Here is a 23,498-nt window from a genome sequence, read left to right as displayed (position 1 = left end):
TCAACGATCGCGTAACATGCCTACAACACGTTACTCATAGGTTAGAAATAAGTTTTGGGTACGCTAAACATTACCTCGATGTGTTTCGACTTATGAGTAACTTACAAGTAACGTGTGTCGACGTGTGTCAACGATCGCGTAACGTGCCTACAACTTATGGCCAGCGTTATGCGGAACGTGTGAGTCATACGCTGGCATACGTTGGGAAGTAGCAAGCATGGAAAATATGTCTAACAGCTCGGCGAACTACGACGTATGCCAGCATACTACGACGTATGCCAGCGTACTACGACGTATGCCAGCGTGCTCTTAACGTATACAAACTTACCCATAACGTATTCGACGTGTGCCAGAATTTTCGCCCAATTTTGCATACGTCAGGCATACGTTGGCTAAATCGTCAAGGTGTGACAGGGCCTTAAGTCTCTTAGTTGTTCCTGAGTTTGAGGAACGTTTACTATTTGTTCTACATAAATACCGGTTGGTAGTTGTAGATTTGACTCTTCTTCATCAAACACTGCCTTTGCCGCCAAATCTGCTCTATTATTGCCTTTTGAAACATCGTCTTTCCCTCCTGTGTGAGCTTTGCATTTGATCACCGCAATGTGCTGTGGCTCTTGCGCCGCTTGTATCAATTGTTTAATCAGGTCCCCATGTTTGATAACCTTTGCAGCGGACGTTTTGAAGCCCCACAACGCCCATATGGCAGTGGTCATGTAAAATGCCCCAGCCGTATCTGGAATCTGTATATATGTTTAATGTTTTGTCGGCTCCCATTTTACACCCGCATATTAGCACCTTCAGCTCGGCTTGTTGTGCTGAAAATCCTTTTGGTAGTAATTCCTTTCTCATGGTGGCATTTGCAGTACATAATACAAAACTAGCGATCGTTTCTCCGCACGGGTTCTTTCTCGCGGCTCCGTCTACAAACAGCTCTAAGTCCGCGTTTTCGATTGGGGCTTCCTGCAAATCGCATCTGGCCTTTGTTTCTTCCACTCGCACTCGTTCGCACACATGTGCCTCTCCCTCGTCGTCTGTTGGCAGTAGGGAGGCTGGATTCAATGGCAAACATCTTTCGATCGTGATGTTAGTTGCCTGCAAGAGTACCAGATCACGTTGAACTGCCCGTGCCGCTGATATATCTTGTGTTTTGTTTTGCAGTATCAGCGCCGCTACGTCATGCGGAACTTTCACTGTCAGCGGGGAGCCCAAAACTAAGGTTGCCAGTGGCCGGGCTTTCCGCAATTAAAACATTCTCCCCCCTTTTGCTGCTCATTATTTTGGTTCCACGGTCTCCGTTGGCCCTGGCCTGCCTCATACCGGGGTTCCCAATCCGGGTTATCCCGACGAGGCCTCTCCTCTCGTTCTCCTTACTTTCGATCCTTTCTTTCCAGGTTCCTCGTTATCAGTGCTCGCTCGGCTTTTATTTCCCTCCTTTCCTCTTCCTTCTGGGTTTGCCAAGCCTGCCTCACCCTCTCGTGCAATACGGCGGGTGCAGCGCCTTTCCACTCTGGGATTGCCGTCTTTACTTTTTTCCTTACTTCATCGCACAATCCCTCAACAAACATAGTTTAAAAGGTGGTGAGGCACTCCGGCCAACGTGTCGTATCCTGAATGTAATTCAATCTGTTCATACAGGTGCGTTTTGTATGCGCTAGGCGATTCCTTTATATCCTGTATAACTTCTCTGATCGCCATCCAATCCATCACCCTTGGGGCCATTTCGTCAGCAAGTTGGTCCATCAGGACTCCTACCCTCTCCTTGTACTCATCCTGTCTTGCTCTAGCGTCGGCAGCGAGCCCATGTCTATTCAAAGTGTGGTCCTCTTCTTCCTCTATTTTTGTTCCCCATTCTGCCACATGTGCGCTCCAGAACGAGCTGAGCAGCACAGCTGTGCATATAAATCCTATGTCCATCCTAGTTGCCCCATGCATTTTCACCTGATCATGCAATATCTTAATCGCTTTTCTAGGGTTGGATTTCAAGCATTCTTCCATACTTGCTTATATTCCCCTAATGTCTTGGGGGGTCCACAATCTCCAGACCCAATCATCCTGTCCCATTTGCATCATGGGGAACTGCTGAATGTCAGCTCCTCCCATCGCTGCTTTCTCCTCCAGGACGGGGTAAATTCCTTTTGTCGTCCCAGATCGTGTGGTTATTTTTCCGTCTACGTTGTCGTTGGTCTCCGCTAGCTGCGCTGGCGCTTGTTTCAATTTCTCCTGTCTCGCTTCGTCTTGTGTTTTTCGTTGGTTCGAGGTTCCTTCGAGACTTAATCACTTATGTTCTGTCTCCTGTTGCGATTCCGTTAACCAAGCGGCTCGCGCTCTCCAATGTTTTTCACTCTGCCTCGGGCATCCTGCTTTGCCTTCCGTCAGCACCGTGCTGACGGTGTGCAAAACTTTTGGATTGAGGCATCCGGTCAGCGAGAAAGGATCCTTTCGTCCCGGTGTCCATTTCACCCAATCTTGCACTCCCTCTACTTTATCGACGCCGTATTTATCACCGATAAGGGTTCACAGGGTTCCCACTTATTTTGCGATGTCTTTCTTAAGGACTTTTTAAGGGCTAAAATAACCCCTTTTTAAGGACCACATCCTAGAAATTCCAGGGGTAAATTGAGGTGAGTCACCTAGAAATTAACAAAGTTAGTAAGTTTACAAAAAATCTATTTTAATAATGAACATACAGAACACAGCAGGAGCTTATTCAGTCGACAAGGCACAACGCGCCACACAGCCAATTGGCAAATTCACTTCACAGTTACTGTAGAATCAGCCAAGAGCAGTCACAAGTTTCCAGATGGCAGCACTCTCAATGTTAATGTGTTGTTATGTTAAAATGTTATTGTAGGTGCTGCCACCTGCAAAGTTGCAGCAGCTCCTGACTGCTTCTCCACTACAGAACAGTACATTTTGTTAGCTACATGTCATTGTAATATCCAATTAGGACATAGCAGGCAAGGATTTAGCCTTCTCCTCAATTTCTCTTTCGAGAACTTTGAGTTCCCCCCGTTTTTGCTTGGCAGAGTTTCTCAGAGCATTTGATTTTACCAGAAGACTGTGGCGAGTTTTGCCACCTTTTGCCTCAGCCTCGTCTGCATATTTTTCTGACAATGTGGTCAGACCTTCTATGTCAGTTTCCAACACCTTTCTCTTTTTCAAACCATCCACTTCATCTTCAACCATTTTTCGTTTTCTTTGGATGGCTTCTTGCCCTTTCTTTTTTTCTCTTCAAGATATTTATGGTATTTATGTCGAGAACTGGAGGCTGAGGATAGCAGTTCCTTTGTGATTTCAACTTTGAGCATTCCACCTACCAGTATAAAATAATCAATAATCTGCCTCAGTGCCACAAGCATGCCTTCACCCAGGTTGTCCTTCTCTATCTGTCTGTTGAGGGAAAAACCCCTCTCAACAGACACCTGACCATGGGAAACTAGCAACACTTTACGAACTAGCCCCCACAACTTCTCAAACTTCTTGTTTTTACCCACACATTCATAGAGTAACACATCTACCCTGTCATCTTCAACCTTGAAGTCCTTGAACCTTGACTTCAGTTCACACCCTACTACATCCTGCAGTAATTCTTTGTAACTCGCAACCAACATAACTACATTATCACCATCAACTCTGTTCAGAGTCACCAAATTTTCCAACAGGCATTTGAATTCAGACTTTGAGTGTTCTTGATCAGTCACCATCAACCTGGGATCCAGAGAAGCCATATTTCTGGCTAAACTATACTTAAGAGGAGACCTTTCAAAGATTTTGTTGACACATTTCACCACAAATAGCCTACATTCTTCTTTGAACTGAAACACCTGGCGTTCACTGATGGCCTTGGTTCTCAGGAGGGACTTCAGTTCACTTTCAGCCTTGAAACCAACTTCAATCTTTTTGTTTTCTACCCTTTCCTTTTCAAGATCCAGCTTTAACAAGTCATATGCAGTAGAAGCATTTTGTAATACAACTGGCTTAACACACCTCTCTAACAAATTTCAACAAGTCTCTCAATATCATGAACAAGAAAGGGACCCATTGGCTTGTCTGTTTGGTACAAGGCTAAAAATGGTTCAACTGCACTGGCTACTGACCTGAAAAAAGACAGTTTTGCGACAGCTTATCATTCATTGCACCATGCAGAGTTTTGTAAGAGTTGCTGGTTGGTTTCGGCTTCTTCTTTCTTTCACATGCCTCAACAAATAATTTCAGGTGAGGCCACAATAGAATAACTCTGCTGCAGACAGGACCATTCTCAACCCACCTGTGCTTAAAAAAATTTCAATGGGAAGTCTTTACACCCAGTTACATCAGTAAAATCATCGCACCTGGCAGAGGTATCTTTATGATCGTCCATGACGGCTCTCGCTATTGGCTCCGTCAAGGCACGTGACGAAATATCGCAAGTTGTTGTTGTTTTTTTTTTCTTCTTCTTCTTCTGGTGAAGACAAAACCTTTAGGACGTGGCTCTTGGACACATTTGTCCTTGTTTAGAAAACTAGTGTGAGGAAAATGAAACACCCTTCACCAAATAACAGGAAAATCTGATTTTTATTGACTTTTGAACATTTTCCTGAAATTTAAGGACATTTAAGTACTTAAATTGTACAACTCAGAAATGTTGAACTTTTATGGGTTTTAAGGACCCGTACAAACCGTGTTTCAGTGCTGTTCCCTTTGGTAACTGTTCCCTTTTTCCCTTTCCCAGGGAAAGTTGAAACGGTCAAACCACATATCTTAGTGCTCTGCAACTTCTCCTTGGCAATCCCCCTGGGGCGCGGTAATTTGGTCACAGGAAATTTGGTCACAGGAAACTTGGTCACGGTAAAACGGTCACAAGGTAATTTGGTCACAGTAATTCGGTCACGAGGTAATTCGGTCACGAGGTAATTCGGTCACGGTAATTCGGTCACGGTATTATTATTATTCACTGCATTTAAGGCCAGTAAGGCTCAAGAGCAGTAATAAACATTTTCATTTCATGGCCGGCGAATCTTGTTGGCATAATGACGTATTGACCAAGTTTACTGATTACTATAATGGAATCGATTCTGTCTCTCTCAACTTTTAAATTCCGATTCCATTATAGTAGTCAGTAAACTTGGTCAATACGTCATTATGCCAACAAGATTCGCCGGCCATGAAATGAAAATGTTCATTACTGCTCTTGGGCCTTGTTTATTACTGCTTTTGGGCCTTACTGGCCTTAAATGCAGTGAATAATAAATAATAACTAGCATAACCCGCGCTCTGCGCGACATGTTTGGGTGGGTGTGTTTGAGAAAGGAACTGATGCAGAGTATCAGTAGTAATTTTACTTTAATGCAGTAAGTGGAATACGATTTCACTGTTTCAGAACCATTTTATTTACTTTTTTTGTACCATGCACCTCATATGGTCTTTGCGATAATGTAAGCCGAATATCACGTTACTCGAGCGCAGAACAAAGTCGAAGATAGCGCGACACGAAACCACAAACTCGGAAATAATATATAACATAATAATACCGTGACGAAATTACTTTGTGACCGAATTACTGTGACTGAATTACCGTGACCAAATTACCTCGTGACCGAATTACTGTGACCGAATTACCTTGTGACCATTTTACCTTGTGACCGTTTTCCCGTGACCAGGTTTCCCGTGACCAAATTACCTACATTCGTCCCCCACCCCCTATGCTAGGCTTTTAATCATCACTGGCATATGTTGAAAGTAAAAGCAAAGTCCTTTTATTTCCCAGAAGTGAAATGTGTGGGTTGGCCATAAACAAAAATTTAACACTCCTCCCCAGGGCATTGGGCTAGCTTGTGGGAGCAGCACAAATGACAAAGGAACTAGAAAAAGACTAAAATACATTTCAAAGTATACAAGAAAATTGGTTTGAATCCCGACATCTAACTGCTATGTACGTATTGACTATGGATCAAATGTGGCCATTAATAACACTCTTCACAACAATGACGTCATATTCGTTTTTCTGACATCATCATTAAAGAGGACGAGGATCTTAGCTCATTTGAGCTTCTTTTCTAGGAAGAATTTCCAAAATCGGAGATGGTTACTGCCTGCGCGTGGGCTTTCTGCATATACATGGCAAGTTTCACGAAGATCCGATGAAAACTCTGGGTTGTGAAACAAAAAATGTCAAAAAATAGGAATGATGTCATAAAAATTGATATGACGTCACAGTGATGTATCATATGTGCGGTAATTCATCTCTGCTAATGCCCTGTTTGATTCCCGCAAACAGAATTCAAAAAGCTTGCCTCGTTTCAGAGATAATTTTTTAGGCGATTTCCATTAGCGGAGCTTTATGACGTCATAACTTTTTTCTCAGAGGAATTTTCAAAATCAGAGATGGTTACTGTCTGCGCAGATTATTTTTACATATATATATATATATATATATATATATATATATATATATATATATATATATATATATATATATATATATATATATATATATATATATATGCCAAGTTTCAGGAAGTTTCGATGAAAACTGTAGGCTGTGAAACAAAAAAGACCACAAGAAGAAGATGAAGAACAACAATGTGAGTAAGACTGAGAGATCCTCCACGAGAATCTAAAAAAGTAGGACCACTGCACCTGTAGCTTATCTGGCCCCGGGCCTAATGTTGTAACGCAAATTTGGTAGCATTCTGACTGGTGGGTCTGGGGAATAAGAATTTTGAAGGAATTTATTCAATTTTCCCAAAAATTGACCGAGTCGGCCATTTTGACACTTTCAGTCAGGTGATCAGTTTGACCTCTGCAATTTAACATCCCTACCCTGGCCTAATGTTGTAACCCAAATTTGGTAGCATTCTGACCAGTGGGTCTGAAGAAGAATATTTTTGAAGGAATTTACTGAGTCCGCCATTTTGACCAACTTAAAGTCACGTGACCGGAATGAGCTTTGCAATCCCCGTTGCAAGTCAGGAGCAGAACATTGCTGCCAAATTTCAGCCGGATCGGCCAAGCGGTTTGGCCACAGAATTCGAAATAGGAGACAGATATATGGATGGACGGACGGTGCACGATGACAATACCTTATCTGGAATTCCAATTCCAGATAATCTAAAATAGTCTTTGATGCAGAAGTGAGGAGAAGCAGACATTTTCACTACTTCAAAATAACAACACCACTTCTACCAAATTTAATCTTGAAGAGTGAACCAGTCTTACAATTTACTTCAAAAAATAATTTTGATCTCCTTTACTGATTTAGATGAGGCAAATACATTTTGAAGCAAATAAACAGCAACACAACTACCCAAATTGGCAGCGGATGAATCCAATGAACTCAGTATTTGTGTCCTCAAGCATGATTTTGAGGCCATTTTCAGATGACGACGAGGAAGTAAATGACATCAAGTGCCATTCACTGCACAGGTGGATTTATCTGAAGTTTGTGACGTAGCTCCTTCTCTTTCAGCACATTTCAAGAATCAAGGGATGAGCTTGGTCATCCTGTATACTTCATGATTCTTGATTAGTTCCTCCTCAATGACCGTACTGCGAAATGAAGTTCAGGCTGCGTCGTAGTTGTCTGAAATTACATAAAAATATAACATCAGATCATGCCCATTCTTAATCCATCCATCCATTGGGACCATACTCTGTGCAGAGCGTTGGTGCTGCCTAAGCAATCTGCTGGGCGATTGAGCACAATCCTGGACGGGTCGCCACTCCGACACAAGATACCAGTGAGCTGGCACTCATTTTGCCGACCTCGGAAGGATGACATCCTTAATCCTGAACATCAACTTTGTGTTGCATTCAACATGATTATTTTTTTACCTCCCAGGTGCAGTTCATGGTTTCTGCTTATCCAAAAGGAATCTGCAATATTCCTTGGAGCAAAGCCTGTGATATCTCACTTCAACGGACGACACGGTCTTTTCCTCTGACATATATATATATATATATATATATATATATATATATATATATATATATATATATATATATATATATATATATATATGTATATATATATATATATATATATATATATATATATATATATATATATCAGGATATTTTCATGGTGTTCCAATGTGGCAGCTTCCAGTAGTTTTTCCTGAAAAGTCATCCAACTAGGCATGAAATAATTTCCATTTACCCTTTTCTCTTATTCAGGAAGTTTGATAGTTTCACACTCTTGGAAGATTCACCGACTAATTTACGAACCTGCTGCCAATGTCTCAGCTCACATGAAGGTATCTTTCATGGATTTATAAGTCACTCTCGTAGCATTAATTCCACCTTCCTGGTGGTCGTATGGCAGCTTAGCTGCCGGGGTAGCTGGCTAAGCGCATGTAAGTGGTTACCACCCCTATTTTAGGGCATACCCTGACTTGAGTGGCATTTTTGAAAATCACAAAGACTACTACTGGTCATGAAATTTGGTTCATTGCACAGACAGTGTTCCATAGGACCTTAAAATATATAGGTTCATGGGTCTATGATGTATATTACTGAATCTACAGGATTTTTATTGAATATACATGCCCAGTATTGGCCTTTTTTCTTGTTTCACCTTAAAATATGACATATATTAGACCATGCAAAAATCAGGTCAGGTCAGGTATGGGAGCATGTGCCAGAACAGCGCGTCGCTGCGTCCACTTTCCGCCGGTACTCCAGGGGCCTCCGTCTGGCCATCCCACAGGCAGATGCCAGGCCCATCCCCATCTCCTTGAGATGATGGTCAACCTGCTGCAACCATGAGGCACGTGGTCGGCCCACTGACCTCCTCCACTCACGAGAATCCTTCACTGAGAGAATCTGGTGAGCAGGATCAGCGTCAGGAAAATGAGCCACATGTCCATACAGCCGCAACTGACGCTCACGGACTATGCAGGTAACAAATCCAATCCGAGTCTCTCTCAGCAACCGCTCGTTAGACACAAAATCCGACCAGCGATAGCCAAGGATTCTCCGAAGAGACCTGGTACCAAAGGAATTAAGTCTCCGTCTCAGATCCTTGGTCAGAGTCCAAGTCTCGCATCCATAGAGCAAGACTGGAAGTACCAAGGAGCTGAAGACTCGGACTTTCGTCCTCCCGCACAGGTACCGGCAGCGCCACACCCCATGATCCAGTGAATCCATGACTCCCCAGGCCCGACCCAGACGTCTATTGACCTCTGACTCACAGCCAGCAGAGACATGAATATCACTGCCAAGGTAAGTGAATCTCTCCATGACCTCAACATCCTCACCACAAACAGACACAGACAGGACAGCAGCATCCAAGATGTCACGGAAAGCCTAGTTCTTAGTTTTGACCCAAGAAACCCGTAATCACAGTGGCTCCGACTCCTCATTCAGCACCTCGAGGGCACCCAAAAGGATATCTAAGGTCTCCGCAAAGATGACTGCATCATCTGCAAAATCAAGGTCTGAGATCTTGACATTCCCAAACGATGCACCGCAGCTTGATCTCTCCGACATCCTCCCTAAAATCCAGTCCATACAAGTGCTGAAAAGTGTGGGGGCCAGTACACACCCCTGACGGACTCCAGTAACAACTGGAAATAAGTCAGAGATGGTACCACCACACTTCACAGCATTCTCAGTACCAGAGTAGAGTTCAGACATCAGATCGATCAGTTTTGGTGGCACCCCACGAAGACCAAGAATCCTCCAGAGGGCATCCCGATTCACTGAATCGAACGCTTTACAGAGATCAACATAGGCTGCAAGCAGCCCCTGCCGAAACTCTCGTCTGCGTTCGGTGAGGACACGAAGAGCAAGGATACGGTCAATCGTTGAACTCTTTGGTGTAAAGCCTGACTGCTCTGGATGCTGGTGCTCAAGGAGATGGTGGCGAACCCTATCAAGAATTATCCGAGCAAAGACCTTGCCCGGCACTGAGAGCAGCGTCACCCCTCGGTAGTTGTTGCAGTCTTGGCGATCACCCTTCCCTTTCCAGAGAGGAACAACAAGGCCCCTCTTCCAATCAGTGGGGATGATGCCTGTGTTCCAGGCAGAGCACAGAACTGCATGCAACGACACGAGTGCAGCATTTCCACCAGCCTTGAGAAGTTCAGCATGGATGCCACAGATCCCTGGAGCTTTGCCCCCTTTCAACTGGTTCACCGCAGCCCGTGTTTCCACAAGCGAAGGCGGACCACAGTTGATTCGAGGGTCAGCAACAGGGATTGTAACACCCTTGACGTCCAACTCGACAGCTGGGGGATTAGCCTGGTACAACCGCTCAAAGTAACCGGCCCAGCGGGCCTTCACTTCAGACTCCTCTGTCAAGAGCCAACCACTCTCTGCTCTAACTGCAGTGCTCCGAGGGATGGGCTTGGATGAACGCAATGCGCGAATTCCCCTGTAAGCTGGACGAGAATCACCTGTCCACAGGTGATGCTCTACACTCTCACAGATTCCTCGCACATAGGCCTCCTTGTCCACCCTCAGTGCACGTACAGTTTTTACGCCTCAGCTCCCTGAACAGCTCAGCTCTGCCATTCAGCCTGGCCCTGTGACTCTGGTCAATGGTATCCAGTGTCGCTTGAGAGACAAAATTCTTCTTTGCCCTGCGGTGAGTTCCAAGACATCCACCGGCAACATCAAGGATGGTGGTCTTGAAGGCACTCCACAACTCTTCAGGACCCCCCAAAGCACCCAGACCCCCCAAGTGTCCACTCAGCCTGTTCGCAAACTCCTCAGCTACTCACTCATCCCTGAGCTTGCCAACATCCAACCTAGGCTGGGATGGTACCATTCTCCAGGATTTAAGGTGCAGCTTTAGAGTTGCTACAACAAGCCTGTGGTCAGTATTGAGGAACTGAGCACTCCGGTAGACCCTGCAGTTCTGGATCATCCTCCAGCGACCGTCAATGAGGACATGGTCAATCTCCTTTGTCGCACCGCCAGCGTTGGAATACCAAGTCCAGCGATGAGCTTGTGGGCGCTGAAACCATGGACCAGCCATCCTAAGTCCATGACTTCTTGCAAAGTCAAGGAACTTAGTGCTATTCTGGTTCATAGTTCCTGACCCATGGGGACCAACACACATCTCATAACCATCCCTATCAGTTCCAGTCGATGCATTGAAATCCCCCAAGACTAGAAGTGTATCTCCTCTGGGGCACTGATCAACCACAGACTCCAGTGTGGCGTAGAATGCATCCTTCACGGTGAGATCACTCACCTCAGTCAGAGCATAAACAGAGACCAGGGAAATGACACCTAAGGAGTGACGAATCCTTAATCTCATAATACGCTCGTTGACCGGTGTTACCTCAATTATCATTGAGGTCAGCTTATTGGACACAGCTACAGCAACTCCTTGGGTATGGTAACCATCAGAGCGACCAGACCAATAGTAGGTGTAACCACCCACCATTATCTCGCCGCAATCCGGTCTCCGAACCTCAGAGAGAGCTGCAATCCCGATGTCCAAACGCTTGAGCTCAGATGATAACAGAGACAGGTGAACATCCTCTCTTAGGGATAGGACATTCCAGGCACCCACCCGAAGGGACCGCCTCAGGTTAACCCAAGGAGACCGCCGTCTGCTGGACGACACCTCAGCACCACTCCGACACACTCTCCCGCAATCTGACCCAGGGATGTTACCCCGTGGTTTCCCTCCTATCATCAAAGATTGGGGGTCCCGAAGGCTTTGCCCCAATCCCATCATCCGGTGAGCTGTCCCATCACAGGAGGTACTCCCACGGAGTGGGTTTTCAGATTGTTTTGCGTTTTTGTGTTTTGCGGAATGAAGGGTTTTACGGTGGCCGGAGTGCAAATCCTGCCACCAACCTCCTCATAAAAAAGTAACCCAACTGCAGGAGGACGTCCGCAGACACAGTTGGGCACGAGATATGGATGGCCGTTGGCTCACAAGGAGCTCCTCCGCCCTTTGACAGGTTTTGTTTTTAATCCTGCTGGGTGTCCATATCCAAACATCCTCCTCACCAGAAAACCTGGTGGGGGAGACGGTTATAAATGCAAAAATACAACATATAAAACATTCAATATGAAATTTCTCATCGAATCAAAAGGTTGTCACCCTATTCTTCTGAGAAAATCAGCATTTGTGTCGGTCAGTGGTGGAGTCGCATGATATATGCACATTCTGGCATATTTTTATTTTTTTTGTTTTATTGCCCTTTTAGAGCCTGAGACTATGAAATCCCCTAACAAAATGACGAGTTTATCAATAACTCGTATTTCTGTGTCTTAAATTATTCAACTGATTACCAATGATTAATCAACGTAAAAAAATTGAGATGATCCGAGTGGATAATTAATTACAGCAGCTTGACCGGACTTTCCAACCCAAATGTCCCGACTGCACGTCACGTTTAAAAAAAAATGCTTTTATTCCTCTGTGCATCAGATTATTGGTTTACGAGTCAGTAAGTGACCACTATTCGTTATTGGTGTGTCTGTCTGTCTGTTGGGTCGTCGATCTATCTATCCTTAGTATCAGTACTTCCGTCGATATGTTTATTTGTCTGTTCAGTCCAGTGCTCCGTTAATACAATGGCAATTTCGATGAAACTTGGTTGGTAGGTTCATACCATGACCGAGTTGTGTGCAAATGAGAACCGTTGCTATGGACCCATCCGTTTCCTCGCAACGGACCTTTGAAATTTTCAAAAATATCTCAAAAATTAATTTTTTCGAAAATCAAAAATCGGGCCAGTACATTCTGTGGGCAGTACATTCAGCCATATTGTCAAAAATTTCCAGCCGGATCCTATGAAAACTGTCGGAGAAGATAGACTTTGAATGAACCCTGGTCGAAAACAATAAAATAAAAATAAGCCAATGTTACCCGCAGGGTGACCCGTATCTTGCCAAAAGGTGACCACGTGTGACTTCTTTAAGGTCATACTGAGGTGAACAGAGCTGCTATCCACCAGGAGCGACTCCTTGAGGAATATCTGCCGAGAGATTCCGATGAGAATCGTTCTCCAGAGTAACCATGAAAAATATGCGTTTGCCTCATAACCTCACCAAATGACGTCATAATGTCTCAAGCTTGACATATCTAGAAAGCACTCAGAGGTGTTCAATATGAGGTACTACACGATATGGTTCCTCAAACTTAAAAATTTGACCTTGGGGTCAAATATGTTTGACCTTAGGTGCGAACCATGAAGGTCAAGGCCAATCGCCACCAAAAATTAATCAGTTGAGCGCTAGACCATGAACTATATTCCCATGAAGTTTGAAGACGATCCGATCAAAATTACTCAAAAAATAAGGGTTTCGTCGACTCCCCTGATTTGCGACAAAGTGACCTTGACCTTCAAAATTTTATGTGCTGAAAGGGACCTCTATAGGCCTCTGATATGCGAAGTTACAAAAATATCCAATGATAACTGTGCTCTGCAGAATTTTTTATACGTGATTACAGACAAACAAAAAAAAACAAACATACAAGCTGACTAACATATCTTGGAAAAACTTCGTTTTGGCAAGATAAAAAAACGAAGTTCGTTATGAAGTGGGGAGAACAAGTATTTGATACACTGGCGATTTTACAGGTTTTCCCACTTACAAAGCACCGAGAGGTCTGTAATTTTTATCATAGGTACACTTCAACTGTGAAAGACGGAATCTAAAACAAAAATCCTGAAAATCACATTGTATGATTTTTAAATAATTAATTTGCATTTTATTGCATGAAATAAGTATTTGATACATCAGAAAAACAGAACTTAATATTTGGTACAGAAACCTTTGTTTGCAATTACAGAGATCAGACGTTTCCTGTAGCTCTTAACCAGGTTTGCACAGACTGCAGCAGGGATTTTGGCCCACTCCTCCATACAGATCTTCTCCAGATCCTTCAGGTTTCGGGGCTGTCGCTGGGCAACACAGACTTTCAGCTCCCTCCAAAGATTTTCTATTGGGTTCAGGTCTGGAGACTGGCTAGGCCACTCCAGGACCTTGAGATGCTTCTTACGGAGCCACTCCTTAGTTGCCCTGGCTGTGTGTTTCGGGTCGTTGTCATGGTGGAAGACCCAGCCACGCCCCATCTTTAATGCTCTTGTTGAGTGAAGGAGGTTGTTGGCCAAGATCTCGCAATACATGGCCCCATCCATCCTCCCCTCAATACGGTGCAGTCGTCCTGTCCCCTTTGCAGAAAAGCATCCCCAAAGAATGATGTTTCCACCTCCATGCTTCATGGTTGGGATGGTGTTCTTGGGGTTGTACTCATCCTTCTTCTTCCTCCAAACACGGCGAGTGGAGTTTAAACCAAAAAGCTCTATTTTGGTCTCATCAGACCACATGACCTTCTCCCATTCTTCCTCTGGATCATCCAGATGGTCATTGGCAAACTTCAGACGGGCCTGGACATGCGCTGGCTTGAGCAGAGGGACCTTGCGTGCGCTGCAGGATTTTAATCCATGATGGCGTAGTGTGTTACTTATGGTTTTCTTTGATACTGTTGTCCCAGCTCTCTTCAGGTCATTGACCAGGTCCTGCCATGTAGTTCTGGGCTGATCCCTCACCTTTCTCATGATCATTGAGACTCCACAAGGTGAGATCTTGCATGGAGCCCCAGACTGAGGGAGATTGACTGTTATCTTGAACTTCTTCCATTTTCTAATAATTGCGCCAACAGTTGTTGCCTTCTCACCAAGCTGCTAGCCTATTGTCCTGTCGCCCATCCCAGCCTTGTGCAAGTCTACAATTTTGTCCCTGATGTCCTTCGACATCTCTCTGGTCTTGCCCATTGTGGAGAGGTTGGAATCTGATTGATTGAGTGTGGACAGCTGTCTTTTATGCAGATAACGAGTTCAAACAGGTGCAGTTAATACAGGTAATGAGTGGAGAATGGGAGGGTTTCTTAAAGACAAAACTAACAGGTCTGTGAGAGCCGGAATTCTTACTGGTTGGTAGGTGATCAAATACTTATTTCATGCAATAAAATGCAAATTAATTATTTAAAAATCATACAATGTGACTTTCAGGATTTTTGTTTTAGATTCCGTCTTTCACAGTTGAAGTGTACCGATGATAAAAATCACAGACCTATATGTGCTTTGTAAGTGGGAAAACCTGCAAAATCGGCAGTGTATCAAATACTTGTTCTCCCCACTGTATCTCAGAGACTATGAGTCAGATATACATGAAACTGGTATGGCAGGTTCATGGTATGTCCGAGTTATGTGTGAGAAAGAACCGTTGCTATGGACCCCTCCATTGCCTAGCAACGGCCGACTACCCATGTCCGCCTACCAGCTTGTCTGTCTGTTTGTCTGTCTGTCTGTCTGTCTGTCCTGAGCATAGCTCCGTGGGTTTTGATCTGATCCTGATAAAATTTTGGTGGGAGGTTTATATCATGATCTAGTTGCGTTTTCCTGAGAATGGGCATGGTGCGCCCATTATGGGCAGAGCCACGCCCCAAAAAATGTGTTTTTAGGGGGTAGGCGATTTCAATTTGCATCTTCTCCGAGGGGGTTTGTCGAATCTGGCAGGGGTTTTCGGTATTTCTTTAGCCCAATGGCACCTGCATAGCCCCACGGAGCTCAATTTTTCATTTTTGTCCCAAGGTCAAGGTCACAAGGTCACGAACTTAAGAAAATTTCAAATTTTGACATAAAAATCATACGACTGCCCAAACTTTGAGAGCTAGGGTGACAATATTTTTTAAGCATAATCTTGAGGTCATTCCCCACCTAAAGTCTTGAAACCATTTTGCTCTATCTCGAACACCTTGCCTGTGGCGCCCCCTTCAAGTTTGTTTTTACACTGATTTCATCAAAGTATGGATAATCCGAGGAGTGCGAATTTCCATATAGCCTATATGACGTTATATTGTTCCTGGAATGTTCCAGAGGAAGTTTTGCACCAAAGGTCATAATCCTTGACCTTTGACCTTTAAAGTTCACAAAGGTCAAATTTTCAAAGTTGTGGGAATCGAACCGGGTTTTCGACCTTCGACGAACTAACTCCAATAAGCTATAGCACGTATCCTGTTTCCTTATTTTAATGTCCACAACATTGTTTTGTGACCTTTAAAGGTTATGCAAAGGTCAAACTTTGAAAGTTGTTGAATGAAACCGGGTTTTCGACATTTTGCAACTAATAACCTGTCACTCGTACCACATCATGTTGATCATTTTTATAACTTGGTCAAAAATTATCACATTGTCTCATCCTTGACTTTTGAAACAATCTACATCATCAAATACCGCTCGTGAACCATTGCCGTCTCCAGACTTGTTTTCACTAAAATTTATTTACAAATGGGGGACAGTGATATAGATATAATAGTATAAAAAATATTGAAAACATGCATGGCTCTGGTTTCGAGTAATTTTGCATTTTTGTCTGACTGCACGTCACACTTTTTTGAATTTGATTAAAAAATTAATTTTCTTTAAAAAATTTTAAAATATTTTCCCAGGTATTTAAAAAATATTTTATGAATTTAGAAGGCAGTTAAAACAGTTTTGGAGAATTTAGAGAGCTTTTTGTTACTCCCAGAGTTGATTGAATTGAAAATTTACGTCCAAGAATTTGTTCGATAAATCTTCTCTTTTAGTGCTTTTCAGCATCTGACAGTCACTGAAGAGAGCAGTAATAAAAAAAAAATAGGTATGTATTATTTCTTATAAATCCCAGAAATTGGTATTTTGATTATTAGATTAGTTGCTAGAATAAGTTACACACTGACCTTCATTTATTTTGCCAAAAAAGAAAAAAAAAAGAAAAATTAGGTAATTTCATTGAAAACTCGCAAAACCATCAGAATAGGTACCCCTTCTTCAAAGTATCATATTTCGGTATATATGTATATATATATATATATATATATATATATATATATATATATATATATATATATATATATATACATATATACATATATATATATATACATATATATATACATACATACATATATACATATATATATATATATATATATATATATATATATATATATATATATATATATACATATATATATATATATATATACATATATATATATATATATATATATATTGTTGCGCCCCGCCGGCGTGCGAACGGCCACGCAACTCGAATCGCGGCACGCCGCCCACCGGACGGACAATCCAGTCGTGGACCCCTCTCGGACTAACGCCGGGAACCAGTCACGGGTGGACCTTTCGGTCTCACCGCGATCGAGCCAATCAGCCCCCGCGTGGGATAGGGTTGCTCGCCAAATTCGACCTACCAAGTACCCACGCGGAGGGTAGACCGGGCGATCGCACCTCGCCGCAGGTCGATTTCGGACACGGGCCACTTAAGCGACCCGTTCCGTACTATCAGAATAACCGAGCGGTGTTATCGTCGACCTCGACGGTTCGATTAATTATCGGGCGTACTCAGCCCACTACCAACCCTTTACGTGAAGCAAGATGGGGATTCAATGGGGGAAAAGACGAAGCGAAGCGGGAGAACAGTTCAACAATAAAGCACATTTATTCGCGGCACACGGGAAGCACACAAATACAATTCCACCAAAAGCACACAAAAAAAAAGAAAACACAATTCCATTTACACAAAAAGCAAACATAAAAGTGAAAACACAGTGCAGAGCTAATACCGACTACCGAGCACACGGCAACACTTATACAATTCTACTTCACAGACGGCGCCGACAACACATACCCAAAACCAAGGAAAAGAACATCCCCAAGAATGAGGCAGGCCTGAGGCCGAGACCGGGTCGCGCCTACCCGTCTGGTGATGAGACGCGGAGCGGCGATGGCGCTTCTCTCCGCGGGCCTCGCGGACAGTGTCAGGCAGGGGGGTGGGAAAAGGGGCCCCCTTGGTCGCAATATCTCAGCGCGGGGGGAAACAGGAGGGGGTTGCTGATGCTCGGGGTATAGAGGATCTTTATTATCCCTGGTGTGCGTCTCCACCTCGGCCAGGTCGCGCTGCCGGCCTCCCTCGGGCGTGCAGCTCCTGGCACCGACGCGAGCACCCCCTCGTCCGACTCTCTTCAGCTTCTCCAGCCACTGCAGGCTTCGGGCTCCAGTCTTCCACACTCGTCCCCTCCGTTCCGACTCCTTCTCTTTCTCGACTCCTTCTCGTTCTCGTTTGCGACTCCTTCGTTCCGACTCCTCGTTCTCGTTCTGCTGACTCCTTCTCGTTCTCGTTTGCGACTCTCTTCTGACTGACGAACACCGTCCTTTTATCCCCCCGTAACTTCGCCTTTGACCCCCTCCCTTTGACCTTTCACCTCGCTCCCCATTGGCCCGAGAACAAGTGGGCGTGAAGGCTTTTTGATCCACAAATTTGCATATATCGATCGCCCTGGGGGCGGGGCCACCCGCCCTCGCTCACCGATTGGACGGCAAAAAGTGGGCGTGTGTCGTTTTTGATCCGTTTTTGAAGCACAAAATCCGTGATTTTGTACACGCTGTTCGACGCGCGTTCTGCATGAGTCCAACACCGGTACCCACAGCGGGGCAAGAACGGTGGCGATGCTACGGTTGTGAGGTGTGCGTGAAGGCTCGGGCGGTTGTGGTGAAGCGGTGGTTGTGGTCGGTGGTTGATGTTGTGGTTGTGATCATGGCGGTTGGTCCAAAATAAAGATAGTAAAAGAAAACGGCTATCCTGAAGAGTCGCAGCTCGCATAAATGACATGTATTCCCACTAGACAACGGGTTTGGGCCTAACTACACATGCACTTACCGAGATACCTCACCTAAGGGACCTGAATGGTGGTTTGCGAATCTGGTAACCACAACACTACCCCCTTCCCTTTTACAGACTCGTCCCGAGTCGTCAAATTTTCGTGTGCCATCATGTGTAGTTTTCCTCAGTACACTTTACCTACGGATCCCTGAGTGCGACATTCATGGTATTCGTGTCCCCAAAATAAATAACCTGAGGGCTGCGTAACTATCTAAACAAACTCACTCACACGGACGACTTAAATAAAATTGCCGGCGCTAAGACAAACATGCCGGGGCGCACTCATATGTACAGTACATCTTACCTTAACTTACAAATCTTACACTAAACCATGGCCCAGGATCATTGAACTCTGCAAAAGAAAGCAGTTAGCAGGGAGCCAGGCTGCCCACATGCAGTCTCTGGCTCAAAACAATGCAGGTGACAGGGAACGTGGCTGGCTGCTCACACGCAGTCCAAGGCCTTCCCTTTTGAACTGAACTCAGTGAACCACAACGGTGCTTGGGCTGCACAACGCAGTCTCCGTGCCAGCTCAAGTGGCACACGCAATGAGCACAACGAATGGATGCATGAACGGTTTGAACTGAATGCAGTGAACCACAACGGTGCATGGGCTGCACAAACGCAGTCTCCGTGCCAGCTCAAGTGGCACACGCAATGAGCACAACGAATGGATGGATGAACACAAACACGGTGCACGGGCCGCCACTGCAGGCCCGTGTTGTAGCTGCTAACAGGGCAGTTCTTGCAGCTTGCAAACTGTTGCCTTGCGGATCCTGGCGCACATGGAAATGAACAGGGGGGAGGGGCAAAGCAAAATTGAACGGGGCTGGTGAACATGGGCAGTGGGCATGGCATGGCAAAGGCAGCAGGCAAACACAGCCCGCAGAAGAAGGCCGCTGCAGGCAAACACAGCCGGCAGATGAACTGGCCGGCACTGGCCTTGCAGCACACAGCTGCCGATGAAGTTGGCCGGCCTCCGCCTTGAAGTAAAACACGGCCAGCCGATGAAGTGGCCAGCCTTTGCCGTTCAGTGGAGGTTGGTGGAGGGAGTGCGGTGGTGCTGGCCACTCGGAAGGCGGGCTCGGACCTACCTACCTGTCTCCCTCCCACCTATCGCCTTTGCCTGTCACTGTACATACCCACTCCCTTAATTTGTCAAACCCCAATTTAGCCCCAACTTATTTTTTTATTGTTTTTATTTTTACTTCCCCACTATAAATCGTCCCCTAACCCCCTTTATCGTCCTTGTTCGGCAAACCTATTCTGTCACCTAGCCTACTCCCAACCCCTACGTTCCCTTCCCAGAGGGGAACAAGGGAGAGCTAACGTCCTGTGTCGAGGCCCAACTCAAGCCTCAGAATGGCCTCCCCAGAGTTCGGCGATCTTAACACCAAGTGGGTCCAGCGGCCCACAACGACAGCGAGGGGATGGATGGTGCGGAGGGGTACATCTCCTAATCTACCCTAACCATTAACTCTTAAACTACCCCGGGGCTTTCAACAAGCGCCTCTCGCTTAAACTATTGGTTCTAACAACCCAGATTCCCGTCGCCTGTGTTGGTGTCCTCACAATTTCGGGCCTCGCCCCCAATTTTCTCTCCGTGCCCCTCACACGGTCTCCTGGCTGGGACACGTGGCTCCCTTTGGCAGGCACGACCTCTGCCGAATCTCCCGCTATGGCACCCCCGGGCACTACACTGCCTCCGAGCCTACCAGCTCCCTAACACCGGGGAGTGCCCCCATGGCACCTCCCCTGAAACGCACACGTGGCAGGCCGGCCTCCCGGGCCCCTTTCCGAGGGTCACCCGTGCCCACAACACTGCCCACGCGGCTAATGGCGCCCCGGGCCCCCGCACCAAGCAGGCGCACCCGTGCCCACTACTCTATCCCGGCCCCCCATGGGCCCATGGCCTACCGCGGCCGACTAGCCTGGTGCCCGGGGTACCCACTCAGCGATACTCACCTTTCGCAGCCACGCTCCCAAGCCCGTCAACAGGGCTCCTGCACCCCTCCAAATGGGTCTCGAGCCTACTTTCCCACCAACAACAAAACGACCTCCATTTTTCAATTTGACTAACCCAGCTAACTCACTCTACACTGACCCCGGGGTCCCTTGGGCGGGAGTCACTCCTCCCCCCCATCACTCATCGCACCATGCATTCCCCATTCACTCCACACACACAGACCCGCTGGCCTCACTCACTCACCAAGTACTCACCTCACAACTCACCAACTCTTCAACACACACACCGCTGAACTCTGCCATCCTCCTAACTACATCCCCTAACTAACTCGTGCTCCCACGTCGTCCCTTAAGCTATAGCACGTTCCATTTAACCTACGTAGCTAAACTACGTCCCCGCCTACACATCCACAGTCTGTCACTGTCTCCAAAATCATCCATTTTATTTCCCAACCTAAATCTGGCTACAATCCCTCTACCTAATCCATTCCACGGACTCCATGAGGACTTACCCTGCCCCATGAAGTCGGTCTAACTAAGCTAACCCTTCCCCCCTAACTAGTTTCATCCTGTGCCCCGGGTAAGGGGGTCTTCCACCCCTTTCCCAGGAATCCTTTGCACCCGAAAGTGAGGCTTGCTGTCTTCTTTTTCATGCGCAGCACCTGCGCGGCAACCTCAGAGCTCGCGCACTTTGCACCTGCCCGTGACGTCATGCAGCTGCACGTGTTCCTCGTCCTCCTTGGACGGGACCATCCGGCAGAGATACCCCTCCTGCCGGATTCCAACCCCACGTGCAGCCATGACGTCACCGCGGCGCATAAAAACACAAGCCACACGTCTCGAGGGGTTCCCACGCGAACACATGTGCTTTGCCCGTTGGAGCTTAACACACACGATCGCGTGGAGAACCCGTCCGGTCCAAATCCATTTACCTGCCTAACTTTGTCCGTCCGCGCGATCGGCAAATCCACCGCGTGCGTTTCCGGACCGGGACTTCACTCTCGCAAGCGAGCACGTGGTGGTCTCGTGCGTTGCACAGCACGAACCGCGTGCTCACTGCTGGGTGACCCCGGCACGGTCCTCGAACCACCACCATCCGCTACTCGGCTTTCTTTCTTCTGTCGCCTTCGTCGTCGCCATTCCACACACGCATACCTGCGTGTTACGACGCACACAGTCCACTCCATCACATTCACACGGGGAGACGCGGCTGCGTGCTCCCGCATGCCAACCGACATCTCCCTCACATACCGCTCTCTCACACACACGGTCTCCCTTGCACACAACGACCTTGCACACGGCCGTTCACTCACGCGTGCCTCACTACTCACACAAACCATACTACTCACACGTGGTGCTCCATTCACTCGCGCGGGGGCACTCACCCGCGGTGCCTCACCCACACACGCGAGGGCACTCAACCGCTGTGTCTCATCCACACACCGTGCCTCATCCACACACGGTTCTCACCCACACACGCGGGGGCACCCAACCCGCGGTGCCTCATCCACACTGGCCGCCCACTCACACACACGGCCTCTTCCACACACGGTGCCTCATCCACACACGGCGTGCTGGGAAGCACGTACTCCGGCACCATCGCCACCACACCAATCACACACGGGGTCGCTTCCACACACGGGGACGCACTCACACCTTGCACCACACACACAGGGACAACCATACTGGGGATTCGTGTCCCCACAAGGGTCTCCGGGGCCTCTATACCCCCCAAGCTCTCCGTGCACCCGTCCACAGCACCCGTCCCCTCAACCTCGCAAAACACGACCGAACTCACCTGGTCGTGACTCGCCTTAAGGGGGCATACTCCCTCCCCTCGTTCCTGGAGGAGGCCATCCAGGTGCTCGCACCGGGTCCCTGCACGCTCCGCGAGCTCACCCCCCAATTTTCTCTCCGCTACCTCTGTGTGTGTGTGCGTCACTTACCCCGTCTTCCTCGTGTAGTCTCTCCTCTATGGTTCCCTTCCCGGCTACCGTCACTGCCAACTCTTCACCCTTTACCTCCCTTGTCTCAACTATTATTATTTCCTTTGTCACGGCCTTCATGCCCGCCTGCCAGCATCGGCCCATGTTCTGCGTCTCACCCCGCAGCTTTTTCGTTCTTTCCTTCATTTGCTGTGTACTCGCATCGATCTTTTCGTTCATGCTTTTTATTTCGTTTTTCATTTCATTTGTATTTGTATCCATCGTCGTTTTCACTTCATTCATTTGTTTGTTCATTGCCGCCAGCATGGCGCATAGCTGGGCCATGTTGGATGCACTCAGCTGAGCCGTTTCGGCAAGGGTTGGGGAAGGGTCTTGGTGGAGAGGGGGGAGGGAGGTGTCATACACCGCGGCCGCTGCCGCACCCACCTCGGGCCCTGGGTTCAGTTGGGCGAGTCCGTGTTCCTGCACAATCAACATTTCCTGCTCGGGGATTCCATCCTGGACCATGGACTCTACATTATTACACATATACATTTCTAATACCCCGGCTCCCGCCGCCTTGGAGACGCCATCTTGCTTCTCGTGAAGGGTTAATTTGCTCGCTCGTAATTTGAGGGAATCGGGGTCGCTTCTCTCACCCCTGGACCGATTCCCCGTAAATTTAGCCGGAGACAGGAGAGCTCCGTTTTCCTGTTCTCCGATACCAGTGCCGCGAGGAGGGCGATGAATTTGTATCCCACTCCTGACACCAGTGTTGCGGGATTTCGCGCCCGCCGGCGTGCGAACGGCCACGTAACTCGACCGCGGCACGTCGCCCACCGGACGGACAATCCAGTCGTGACCTCTCGGACTAACGCCGGGAACCAGTCACGGGTGGACCTTCGGTCTCACCGCGATCGAGCCAATCAGCCCCCG

At 46.8% G+C, this 23,498-nt stretch overlaps 2 protein-coding genes across 3 annotated transcripts in view; one reads left to right on the top strand and one right to left on the bottom strand.

The window, feature by feature from the left end:
* The window catches only part of LOC147016823 (dual specificity protein kinase CLK2-like), a 158,089-nt gene that overhangs the window by 78,889 nt on the left and 55,702 nt on the right, over positions 1-23,498 (top strand). The gene's annotated exons all lie outside the window — the stretch shown is intronic.
* LOC147016822 (uncharacterized) overlaps positions 20,454-23,498 on the bottom strand; it is a 95,040-nt gene continuing 91,995 nt past the window's right edge. Inside the window, exon 2 of the mRNA XM_085845878.1 lies at positions 20,454-21,037. The gene's annotated coding sequence lies outside the window, so the exon portion shown is untranslated. The remainder of the gene's footprint in view (positions 21,038-23,498) is intronic.

This window comes from Eptatretus burgeri, chromosome 11 (genome assembly GCF_056783735.1).
Source record: "Eptatretus burgeri isolate ZD-2024b chromosome 11, Ebu_testis_v1, whole genome shotgun sequence".
In the NCBI taxonomy this organism is placed as follows: domain Eukaryota; kingdom Metazoa; phylum Chordata; class Myxini; order Myxiniformes; family Myxinidae; genus Eptatretus; species Eptatretus burgeri.
Note: the sequence above shows the minus strand (reverse complement) of the source record. Positions and strands in the feature narration are given on the sequence as shown.